An 11,558-nucleotide genomic window follows, 5' to 3' on the forward strand; every position below is an offset into this window, starting at 1 on the left:
ATAATAACATAATTTATCATATAAACTATGGTGTTACACTAGGAATTCCAGCCCCAAGAAAAGCCGTAACAACACACGTGAAAAGATACGATGTTTTTTCACCTGTTTGATATCGCCAATCAGCTCCTAACACGTCACTCGCCTTTCTCGCCACTCGGTTAGGTTGATAAGTGAACAATAAAGCCTTCACCATTCTCAATCCAAGGTCGTTTGGCGGAATCTTCTCGGATTATGGCTGCTAAAACACTGAAAAATCCGTATCGTTTACAGACAGTGACGTTCAAACTTTTCTAGAATGGGAAGAAAACCAAAATACGAAAAGAAGAACCGAAAGTTACGTATGTAGTGCCTTTGGTAATGGTATTTCTCGCGGCTGAGAACAAAAATCGACTGCTGGAGTCGAGCTGGAAGATTTGTTACTGGCCGATTTTGGCATTGTACGTGAAATATTTCTTTTCTGTCGGTAAGGACAAAGTCAATAACTGAGAATTTTGTTTATTAAAAAGTACGTCCATTGTTGTTTTTGTAATAATTCAACGCATTGAACTGTGAGCGTTGGTGCCAACGCACATTACAATTCTTATTCGGGAATTATCGATCCTTTTATTTTAATTAGTTAATAAAGCCGACTTTTCTTGTAAGTAAAGGGCTATCATGTTTATATCATTACCAAAATAATACACGGTTAATTGTAGATATGGAACTCTCCTCTCGAGTTAAACTCGACATCGCACTTGTTCGCTGCGCTCACGCGTGAACCATCAAGTGGATCATTTGAAGAGAAATTCCATATCAATGCGCACCCATACATTACTCTCTATTTTTAACATTGGACTAAAGAATTAATTATTGTAAGAATCCTTTAAAATGTGCCGTGCTCCCAGCGTATAGCTTCATAGCTCAGTTAGTAGTTGCACCCAACTAGTGTCTGCGAGACTGAAAAAACTTCTTTCCTGCCGAAAGTTATTTAACATGATAATCCTTGGAAAAAGGTGCAATTTGTAGTGGACCTTGTTAAGTCCCTTAAATCTACACGCAAAATCACGATTAAGGTGACTTTGTCTTGTTGGAGCTACTCTAGAACTGTGGAAAGGGAAAGCCAGAAATGTCTGAGATCTGTCTAGTTTCAAAAAGACAAACATTCTCTCTTCATACCATCATTCCACTTACCTTTTTCTAAGCCAGAAATTTGTCTTTTAAGAGTTTCTTCCCGTTGTTCAACCTCAATCTTCTTATACTCAATGGCTCTCAGCTTTCTCTGGATGGCCTCTGCCATTGCACTTTGGTGCAGTGTTTCTTGTCTCAGCCCATTTATCTCATCTTCCTTTGCCTTCAACTCGGCAGCTTTGTGTGTGTTTTCCGTGGCCAGCCGATCAATGCTGAGAAGTTGCTGATCAAAATCTTGCTGGAATTTGTTTAGGCGAGCATTCAATACATCTGTATACTCCATAGCTTTTTCATTCATTATTTAAAACAAATCAAATATGATTGTCAACACTTGAAAGCCATTCTTCTCTAATTAAAGAAATATCCATGACCAAGGTAAGCCTTAAATTTGTTTTTTTATCACGCGAATATTGACATGAACTTTTTATGACAAATGAAAATTGAATAAAAACTCTTAACAAATTTACCCGCTGTTCCTTGAGTTGCTGGTCAAGTTTTGTGATGTTTTCCTGTGCACTTTGAAGATTTCCTGCTTTTGCCCTCAGCTCAGCAGTTCTATTTTCTTAATCGTTCTTTGCTTAACTCAACTCCTTTTTAAGTTCCTCTCCTTTCCTAGCTTCTTGCTGGGCTTTAACACTTTGGACTTGAATTTCTTCTTTAAACTGTCGGAACAACAAAAAGTCATGCAAATTTAACCTAATGTATAAAAATAGAAACCTGTCTTCTAATAATTTTAAAATCTGATTTTAGGGTTCACCCTATAGAAAATGATAATGCTTTCTAACCTTTTACCGAAACAAAAAAATCGTGTTCGTTGCTCGAGAGATTTTCCAAAGTGACACGGTTTCCATTCATATTCAACCTGTGCCAATTATTAGTCTAACTTCCGCACCAAACTGCAAATAGTATGACTTAACTTTTCGCCCCTGAAGTGTTGCTCAACATTTCTAATGAAAACATCAGTTAAAGGATTCAGTGAAACACTATTTCTCTATTTTGAATTTAGGCCAATGTTCAAATCAATGTAGCTTCACGGATCATCTGTTTTGTGTTACCTGGACATAAAACCATGAAATGAATTAGATTAAACACCAATTTAAAAGTTCTCATCGAATTTCCCATTATCGTTTATACTCATACCTCTCGAGCTCTTCTCGCTCTTTTCTTCGTTGCTGTTCTTGTGTAATATTACATTAAAAGAGAAAAAAAAACTAGACTTCTATTTGACATTCGTATGCTTAAATATTCTTGAATGAAAGAGGTTGCCTGGATTTTCCTTTTGACCTTCCCTGCCAACACTCGCGGTATTTCATTCACGTCCTTACAGTTTAACTTATCAGTCAATACTTAATTTTGGTAACTAAAATTATCGCCAAATATTAGAACTAGTTCGAAATCATTAAAAAAATGCTCTTCGTTGCGTTGGAGGAATAATAAATAGAGAACAGTAGCCTCTTCTGTCATGAAAAATTTGATTCCTGTACTTTTAATCCATACCCGGCGGATCAAAAGGTGTGTGACTTTCCATAATCACTGCAGAAAAAGAATATTTCACATTCTTATATATCAAATGTAACGTGTCACCTGACCGAAAACTGGGAGAGGTATGGTGTTATCAAATTTTCAACTCGGAAAATATCATTTCCTCACTCAGCTTCCGTTACCAGCTCATACTCTGAATCGTCTTAAATTGAAATGTATTGCGCGAACTATTGTGGAGCTGCGAAAGGGCTCCAGATACCCTAACTTTCACGCGTGCACATACAATAATTATTATTTATTCGCTGTGTGATGATTCCTAATTTTCAAACCTAACGTGCGATGAGATAGGAGACTTCGTTTAAAATTCATTGAAGGTGACAGCAATTTGCTGTCGTTCCCGAAAAATGGACTTAAATTTGAAAATAAAAAGCAGTAAAGGGTCAGAAAGCTCTTCGAGAATAATTTGCTTTGTGCGTAGCCAAAACATCATATAGATTAAGAATACACAATAATCTATAATGGCGCGAAAGTGTTCTTGAATATTTCACCTTGAACATTTTTTGTTTATCAGAGCTATCAGTATTCCTTGAGCTTCCTCCCAGAAGATACAGACAAATTTTATTCCTGCTCTTTTCACCTCTCATGATTTCTCAAACTAATAATCAACTTGACCACCTTAAACTGGAAAAGAAACACAAGAAGGCAGTAGCCAGGGACGACGAGTATGCTAAGGTAAATGTTGAGAGGACTACTCCTGGCGTCGTGTCCATACTCTCTTATCCGCATCACGCGAGGCTAACCCTCCTGAGGAGATCTCCCAGAGCTCTAAACAGAATTTGATCCGCCCATGTTTTATGATGCGATTATCGTGCTCATGAGTCAGATGACTTAGCAAAAAACGGTTTCGAGATCTTTTAGTTTAGACCCTGATGAAGAATTTAACCTTAGAGATCAAGCCTACTACAATCTTGGACGGCAAAATCGTGCGATGGAGGAATTCGTAAATCAGCAACAGAAAACTCGTAATCGAGAAGAAAAGCTCCCGTTTTTTTTCCGCGAGTGTGTCGTGTAGGTTTTTAATTAGTCCCGTCTGCGAAAGTTTTGATTTCTTTTAAAAGAAAAGCCTGTTTCTTGTGTTTCAGAAAAAGACACCAATCGATGGGATGCTGCCCTGTGCGCATTGTAATCTGCAATGGGAGACATGCAACAGTGATGCACCAGATGTATCTTGGTTCGTCTCGACTGGCACGTTTGATTTCAAAGTACTCATTAGAGATCTTCCGTAGAATACCTCTACTGTCGAAAAAGAGGCTCGCGCTCAACATTTAAGTCTTAAAATAAATGTCATTCTAGTGTAAGACGACCGGCTAACTTGAAGATTGTACCCGTTGGCTTCGGTAATTAAAGAGTTAAAGAAAGCTGTTTGACCGACAACTACTCCGCAGCAAAACATTCGAACTTGGACTTACATATTAAGATTCAATCCATCAGCTGCCCACAAATTTAAAGACTAAAAACTGCAAGGAGAGTTACTTATGCCGTTATAAGGATCGGAGTGGTGACCGGTGAGGAGCTGATCACAGTGTTCGTAGAGTCCCTACTATTAATCCCCGTCCGTTAACCTAACCGAGCTACGATCACTAGACGAGGTTGTACTAACCCCATTTCCATCATTTTGCTCGGGCCAAACGGGAGGACAGGTGGCCACTGAATCTGTCGAAAGCACTTCTGCTTTTAAGACGTCAAAGATGGCGATTGGAGGAAATGGCACAAATAATATGTTCCTGCCCTTAAGAGCCGACTGAAGTAAAATTCAGAATCCCGACACCTTAAACCGTTAATACAAACTGACATGCCAGATATCAGTGATTTTATACGCCGATCGCGGCGATCAGCGTTGAAAACCGTCATCGCTGTAGCGGGCACTCCTGCCGATTTTCGCCGATCAACGAATAAAATCGCCAAGTGTTTCGCTGATGTAAGAATTGGAGATGTAGACCTTGTGACTATGCTCGACACTCCAAAACAAGGTTGACTTTGAGGACGAATTGTTGCAGTGTATTGTGGGTGTAATGGCCACACCGGTGTGGCTTTTAAAATTTTGAGTACGTAGATAAGATTGTTATTTGACCAATTCAAAAATTCAAACATCTTAATTGTAATTCAGAAACATGCTATGGGAAGGCAAAATGTTTTAAAATAAAAGCAATTTGACGTGACGCGTGACGCGTGCTCAGACATCTAGATTTTGGAAGCTCGCCCGAAATAACGCGTATGGGTTATGTGAGAGGCCGTTTGCATTTGCTTTCTCTCTCCTTACTAGGGTCGCACTTTTTAGCGATTCTGTGTGCAAGTTATTTCATGCATGATAAGTTCGCGGAGTTTTTTTATTTAAATTTCATACCGCTCACGAACCATGAGATAGAGTCGAAATAAACTACCAATTTTTCTTAGAAGGGTAAAGTGAAATTCTCTTTTTCCCTTTGTTTTCTTTTCCTTTCTTGGCAATTCTCATGAAATTTAAACAGTGATGAACAATAACAATATGCACGCCACTGTCAAATCACAAAAGTTTGCTCAACCTTGTCGAATAATTGTCAAGAAGTCTCTTAAGCCGAAGATATTGAAAACCGAAAAATTGGTGTGATTAGCCACTAAATATGTCATAAAATCTGCCGATTTACGTCCTACCTTGCGTACGGCTTATTGTGAAATTGACTTCGCACTATGGTCTCAACATATCAAACAATGACGTTTAAACTTTACTGGAACGACAGAGCTGAATGCACGGGCGGAGTGCTTACCTTAAAGGCTGAGACGCGGATCTTAGGTGCCGTGTACATTTAAAGATCGATGATGACGCGAATACTACGGAAGATTTTTGGAAAGTTCTTATGGAAATTCTTTATGATAGCTGGCCGACTTCAGGACTTCAGACCCTCATTTGCAGGCGTACATACCTGGAACTAGAAGTGTACAGGAAACCATGTCAAAGAAAAGGTCAGCGCACGAATAAAAGATAATTCTTTCTTTCCTTATAAAATTGCTACATCAATCAAAACTTCGTTGCTTAGCGAAACTTGGAACTTCGCACCAATCATATCCGCTTTGCTGGGGAAAACCTGGGCACTTCCCACCACGCAAAATCGCATAGCAATTCTCGGGAATTTAATTCCTTAGGGACTTTGGGTTGTTCACAGCACCTTCGGCGTTTCAGTCTTTCTTTGGGTAGGCCTTCAGTTCTGGAATCCGTTATAGATCACTGAAAGTCATCTTATCTCGGGTTTACTTAGGATGTCATTTTAGGCTTATGTGCGGTGTAGATCATTGTCCTACTAACAACTACTATTTTGGATCTTTTTAGCTGGCTTAAACGTCATTTTTGGTTATTTTTCTGGCCATTAGTTAAGGTTATGTTAGGTTTCTTTTTAAGGTCATTTTAGGTCATTGTGCAATCAGTCGAGGTCATTTTAGGTCATTCCTTGCTTTCGTAAGTACGGTTTTAAGAAGATTTTGAATAGCCTGCTTTCCTACTTATTAACGTGTTTGATAAAAAAATACGGCGGCTAAAAATATATGTCCTTAAAGGAGAGAAGTCGAAACAAGCGATGAGAAACACGAGGAGATCAGTAAGTGGAGTTCCAGTCTGTTTCAGACTACAAAGCCGGTCACTGTTTATTCAAAACCAGAATTTCTATAATGATTTCTTCGGCAGAGCTAACTGACTAATCATCTGATCATGGTAGTTCACTGTTGCTGCACATTCCCTTCTAATGCTGCGCTCAGTTGCCAATGTATCCAACGGAATCGCCTTTAGTTGTTTTACTAAGATAACATTTCTACTAGACTAAAACTCCATCGTGAGTCCCTTTCTAATAGTACAGGCCTTTTTTTGTTGGTTTTCAAATTAAACTTTTTCCAAAGTTTTTTTACTCTAGGCACAATACTTTGGCGTACGCAACTGTTAGCGCCAGAGAAATTTTCCCTACAAATGCAAATCTGAGGGTCTTAATGGGGTTAACTGCTAGTCGTAAAACAACCATAGATTTTAGCCGTTAGGTGTAAAAATTGAAAAATTTAATCGTTAGTCGTGAAAAAAAGTTTACTGTAACCGATAGCCGTAAAAGCCATTACCCCATTGAGACCCTCAAACCGTGTTTGTTGCAGTAAAAACTCTATCTACTTCCTTTGTCTACTTAAATCTTTTTCTAATCAGCTTTTCCAAATTCTTCCGCATCAATTTTAAAAGTAAAAAAGTAAAAGTCCAATAATATTGATTGATCCTTCCAAGAGCTCTCATACTGCTCCAGCTACGTTTCAAAAAAGATAACGAAGCGAGAAGCAAATCGGTACATTGTGACATGATGGCTTATCTGACAAAAGATGTCAAGGCTGTAGTTGGAACTAAGGCACCTCACAAATATGTATTGAGTGTTAGGTTTTGTTAAAGAGTTGGACTATGTACTTCCTTAATGGTTATTATCAACTGTTACGTTGAGAACTCAAGTTGCGCTATTGAAAGATTCTTTCCTCGTTCAGGTGTTAATCATACTTGTAGATTTCGTGTTATTTTAAGTTAGTTAAACAAAGTTGTGGGTTACAGATTTTGATCAAACAGACAAAAGCGTTTGGTTAGATTTGCAATTCATGTTAGCACTGATAACAAAATCAGTTGCCTTCAAATTTTCCTACTGTAATCGAAAATTACATGGTGGCTTTTCAATGCCAATGTAGGAGTTCTGATCAAAATTGGTTGCTCAGTGGAGACATTGTGCCTTCAAATGCCCCAATTTTTGGACTTTGTCAAAACCAGGTTAAGGTCCCTTTACTTTCGGGCGAGGATAGGAAAGAAATGAAATGGATAAGCTAAAACAGTTCAATGTTCCTGAAGTCTAATAGATATAGAATATAACCTTGTGGATTTAATTTACCGATGGCATTTATGTCTGTCACAGTAACTTGTATTTCATTGTGCAAAAAAATACAGGAAGTGGGTGTTTTCCCAAGGGAAACCCATATTGATGGATTTGTGATGATGCAGATTTAAGCATTATCACCCCACCGATTCCGCCTGGTTTTCTCGTGCACGTTGAGAAATTTTTCAGTTTAAAACTAGGAAAAAGAGCAATCAATAAAAACACAGCTATATTAAAAAATATTTAACAATAATAGTTACATTATAATGGAAAATAATCTTAAAGTTGTGACAATGGCGTGCAGTGCAAATTAATTTTTGTGAATGCAAAGTTTTCAAATTTATAAGGGAAGAGTATTAGAATTGAAATATTATTGTGAAAAAACTTTTGAGTGACCTGCTGCAGTGATACAAAGTTTTTGGAATAAAAATGAAGTGAGTAGCAGAAAATTAATTATAAATTTGACAAAGAATTAAGAAAATCTGTCATTTAAATTCAATAAGATTAAAAGAGCTACATTATATGTTACATTGCGAAAGAATACAGACATGAAAATAATCCTAAACTGATAACTATGACGTGCTGAAGTATTTCAAAACAGGTACGGTTTGAAAGCTTACTTTTCAAAGGTTGTCAGTATGAGAGAGGAAGGACTTGATTCAAACATGGAAACCACATCCAACAGAATCAGCTGCATGTCAATGCACTGGGCGACCACCACAAATCAACTCAACCAGACTGAAAAAAAAAACCATTCATGATGGCTCCTCTCAATCACATGCACAAGGGTCACTGTTCCCACTTCACCATTTTAAAGGTGGCAGCAGTGAGCTCGACCATTATCCTGCCTCTCCCGCCAAATTAGCCATTTGATCAGATTACCTCGACTAACACGACCGAATTGGCCGCCTCGGTCAACACAGTCGACAGGACTCTCTCATCCGACACGACTGACGGAACTGCTAAAACACTTCTAAAGCTAGTAGAGCTCATTAGCAGAAATCGCGGACATTCTGCGCCCTTGTCACAGCGGATTTTGGACCCCCCCGGTCCATATCCGGTAGCGGATGTAGATCCCCCTTCGCAGACTTGGACCCCCTACCAAACTTTCCTTTTGAGCATCGTTTGTATCGTATTTGGTAACTAGTTCTATTTGCAAGCTTTCTGTCGAAGTTCTTTTCGATCACAACACCACATTACTCAATAAAGGTAAAGAAAAACAGCCATTTTGTTCCAATTCTACCACGTTTATTATAGCGAGTCGTACAGTATACGCAAGAATTAGATGCGAACAAACTACTACATTCAAACTGTTGAAATTGTTACAATAAATCTTAGCTTCTTCTGATGCGAATCAACATTGACATGAAACGTCATAACAATAGTGGAGACTATTGCGTCCAGACACAAAAACAACTCAGTCTGATTTTCTAAAATGATAACATCAAACGGTTTCTGAACAAGAACGAAGAAACTACTCCTACTACAAGTCGTTCGTGAAGCCTATTATAAGTAAAAATATTTCTTTTCTGATTTATTGAAACTCTCAGCTTTTTTTCAGATGCAAATCAACATTAATGTCTACGTCTTAACAAAAGTGGAGACTGTTACATCGAACTCAATCTTATTTTCTAATTTTTAACGAGTATTAACTGTTGAGGGATCCAAAATAACACCTTAACAATTAAGAAGGCGTTTAGAGTCTGGCAATCTGTCTGACAATGCAGAGCCACCCGCCCTCCGGGGTAGTCTTAAATCCCTCGCAGGTCATGTGTAACCATTCCTCGAAAACCTCGCACCGTACTATGTCGTCCCAACACTCGGGCATTAAAAAATGACAAAATAAATTAGTGTCACAAGTTTGTCTCTTATTGAATCTAGCGGTGTTCGACTATCGCAGAAAAGGTTAAAAAACGACCTTTCTCCAAACATTAAACTAAATACTTGCCACTTTTCCTTCGGTGGAAAGAAAACATCCGACGAGTCATTTTAACGATATGCATGTTTTGAATGAAAAACATACTTTAGTACGCACTGGAATGCAAAGTATCATCTAGTTTTACTAGAACGATAAGGATGATGTTTTCACTCAGTTTTGTTGCGCCGGGGAGGGGGGGGGGGGAAGGGGGGCTCCATATGTCTACGTCTTAATAAAAGTGGAGACTGTTACATCGAACTCAATGTTACTTTCTAATTTTTAACGGAAAGACGAAAGGCTGCTTTCGAAGCGGAAAAGCGGCAAAGTAAGTACTTAATGCCTGTTTTAAAGCTGCTGTTCCAAGGTTTGCCTTTAGCCGTCGCTTCACTTCTTATTTATTTTCTGATAGGAGATAGAGTACCTTATCAAGTGGAAAGGCCCGTGTCATCATGTACCTGGGAGCCTGCTCTCCATCTATCTAAAGAGCTTATCAAGTGAGATGAATTATTACCGCAACAACATAATTTTTCAGTTCATGCCAAAATGTAAAGAAAGCTTTAAAAAGTTGAAGTGAATATAGTGCGTTTAGAACAAGACAGGCGTTTTAGTTGACTTCCAATATTTAAAATTTCATTACATTTCATTATAAGAATAATAAACATAAGCTGAAAATTTTAGTTAATTCGTTAAGATTGTTTTAAATGACTTTTTTTTGTCCTAATAAATCTGTTTTCTGAATCTCTTCCAGACTTTATAAAAAGCCTCCACAGCCCTCAGAAAGTGAAATTGCTTCAGCATCTAATGGCTTTTATCTGGCAGTCAAGTCACCTTTAAAATCAAATGCTGTCAAAGTGCAGCACACTTGCACAGTTAACATAGAGCATGGTGTCTATCGATATTTTTTTAACTACACAGGAATATCATCAAGGGACTCTGAATACACCATGCTAAACTTAAAGGATTTTAATAAATTGTCTCTACGCTATCATTGGTAGTGTATATTTGGACTCTCGTGGCCAGGGAAAGGCCGATGATTTTCCTTTAAAGATGAAAGCTTACCTTGGAAACTCACCAAAGCATTTCGTTGTGCAAGCAGGGAAACTTCTTCAAGCACCAATAAATTCCCCTCGAGATGGTATCTCTCACAATTAATACTAAAGCAGGCAGTGAAGAATATTTACCAACCTAACTTTTAGCAGATTAATAATTTTTGTAATACCATCAAAGCAGTGATATTTGGTTGATAGAGATACTTTTAAAGAAGGATATACAGTTTTTACATTTGGATGTATTTAAGACATAATACAATATGTGTTACGCGGGTAATCTTTTAGAGGACGGGTAGCTCGGAGACCAAACTGAACTACGGTTGTCGGAACAAGAAGATTTATCCTAGAGAATGAACGTAGTTTCCACGAAGTAAAACTCTTACTCACTCGGCCACCGCCAAACTGCACTTAATCTTGATAAATTCACACGGCCTCCGCCAACTTCAATAAATACTGCTTCGTCACACTTGAATGAACACGCTAAAATCAAACTCTCTTCACTTGTGAAAACTGGTTAAAACTTCGCTTGGGCTCGCCTACTTATATACTTACACAATAAAATTCTAGAACTTTCTAAGTAGTCTAATTATAGAAAGATTACAAAATATACCGCTTAAAGAAACGCTTACGCAATTCACTAAAATAAACAAACTATGACCTCTCGCGAACCTTCTTGAAGGTCATGTTGTCACGCACTACAATTTTTCGTAACAACATGCTTGTCATCAATAACATTAAATTATGTTTTTATATGAAACTGAATGTGCTTAGAGGTGCTTTTAAGTTGCCATTTTGATTGATGTTTATTTTCCCTGGTTTTCTGCTTTTGAAAGGTAGCAGAATTTCAAGTGAATACAAGTCAAAGCAATATAAAAGTGAAGCCAAATAGAAGTTGTGCAGCAATGCCTCCCCTGTTGTTAGTGAAGTAGAGAAATAGGATGAGTTTTGTTCATTTGGTAGAGTCCTTTCTTCCCCCCTTATTTCTTTGCAAATCCTTCCTTTCATACATCAACTTTTGCTATTCTG

Source organism: Pocillopora damicornis, chromosome 9 (assembly GCF_964200805.1).
Source record: "Pocillopora damicornis chromosome 9, jaPocDami1.2, whole genome shotgun sequence".
Classification (NCBI taxonomy): Eukaryota; Metazoa; Cnidaria; class Anthozoa; order Scleractinia; family Pocilloporidae; genus Pocillopora; species Pocillopora damicornis.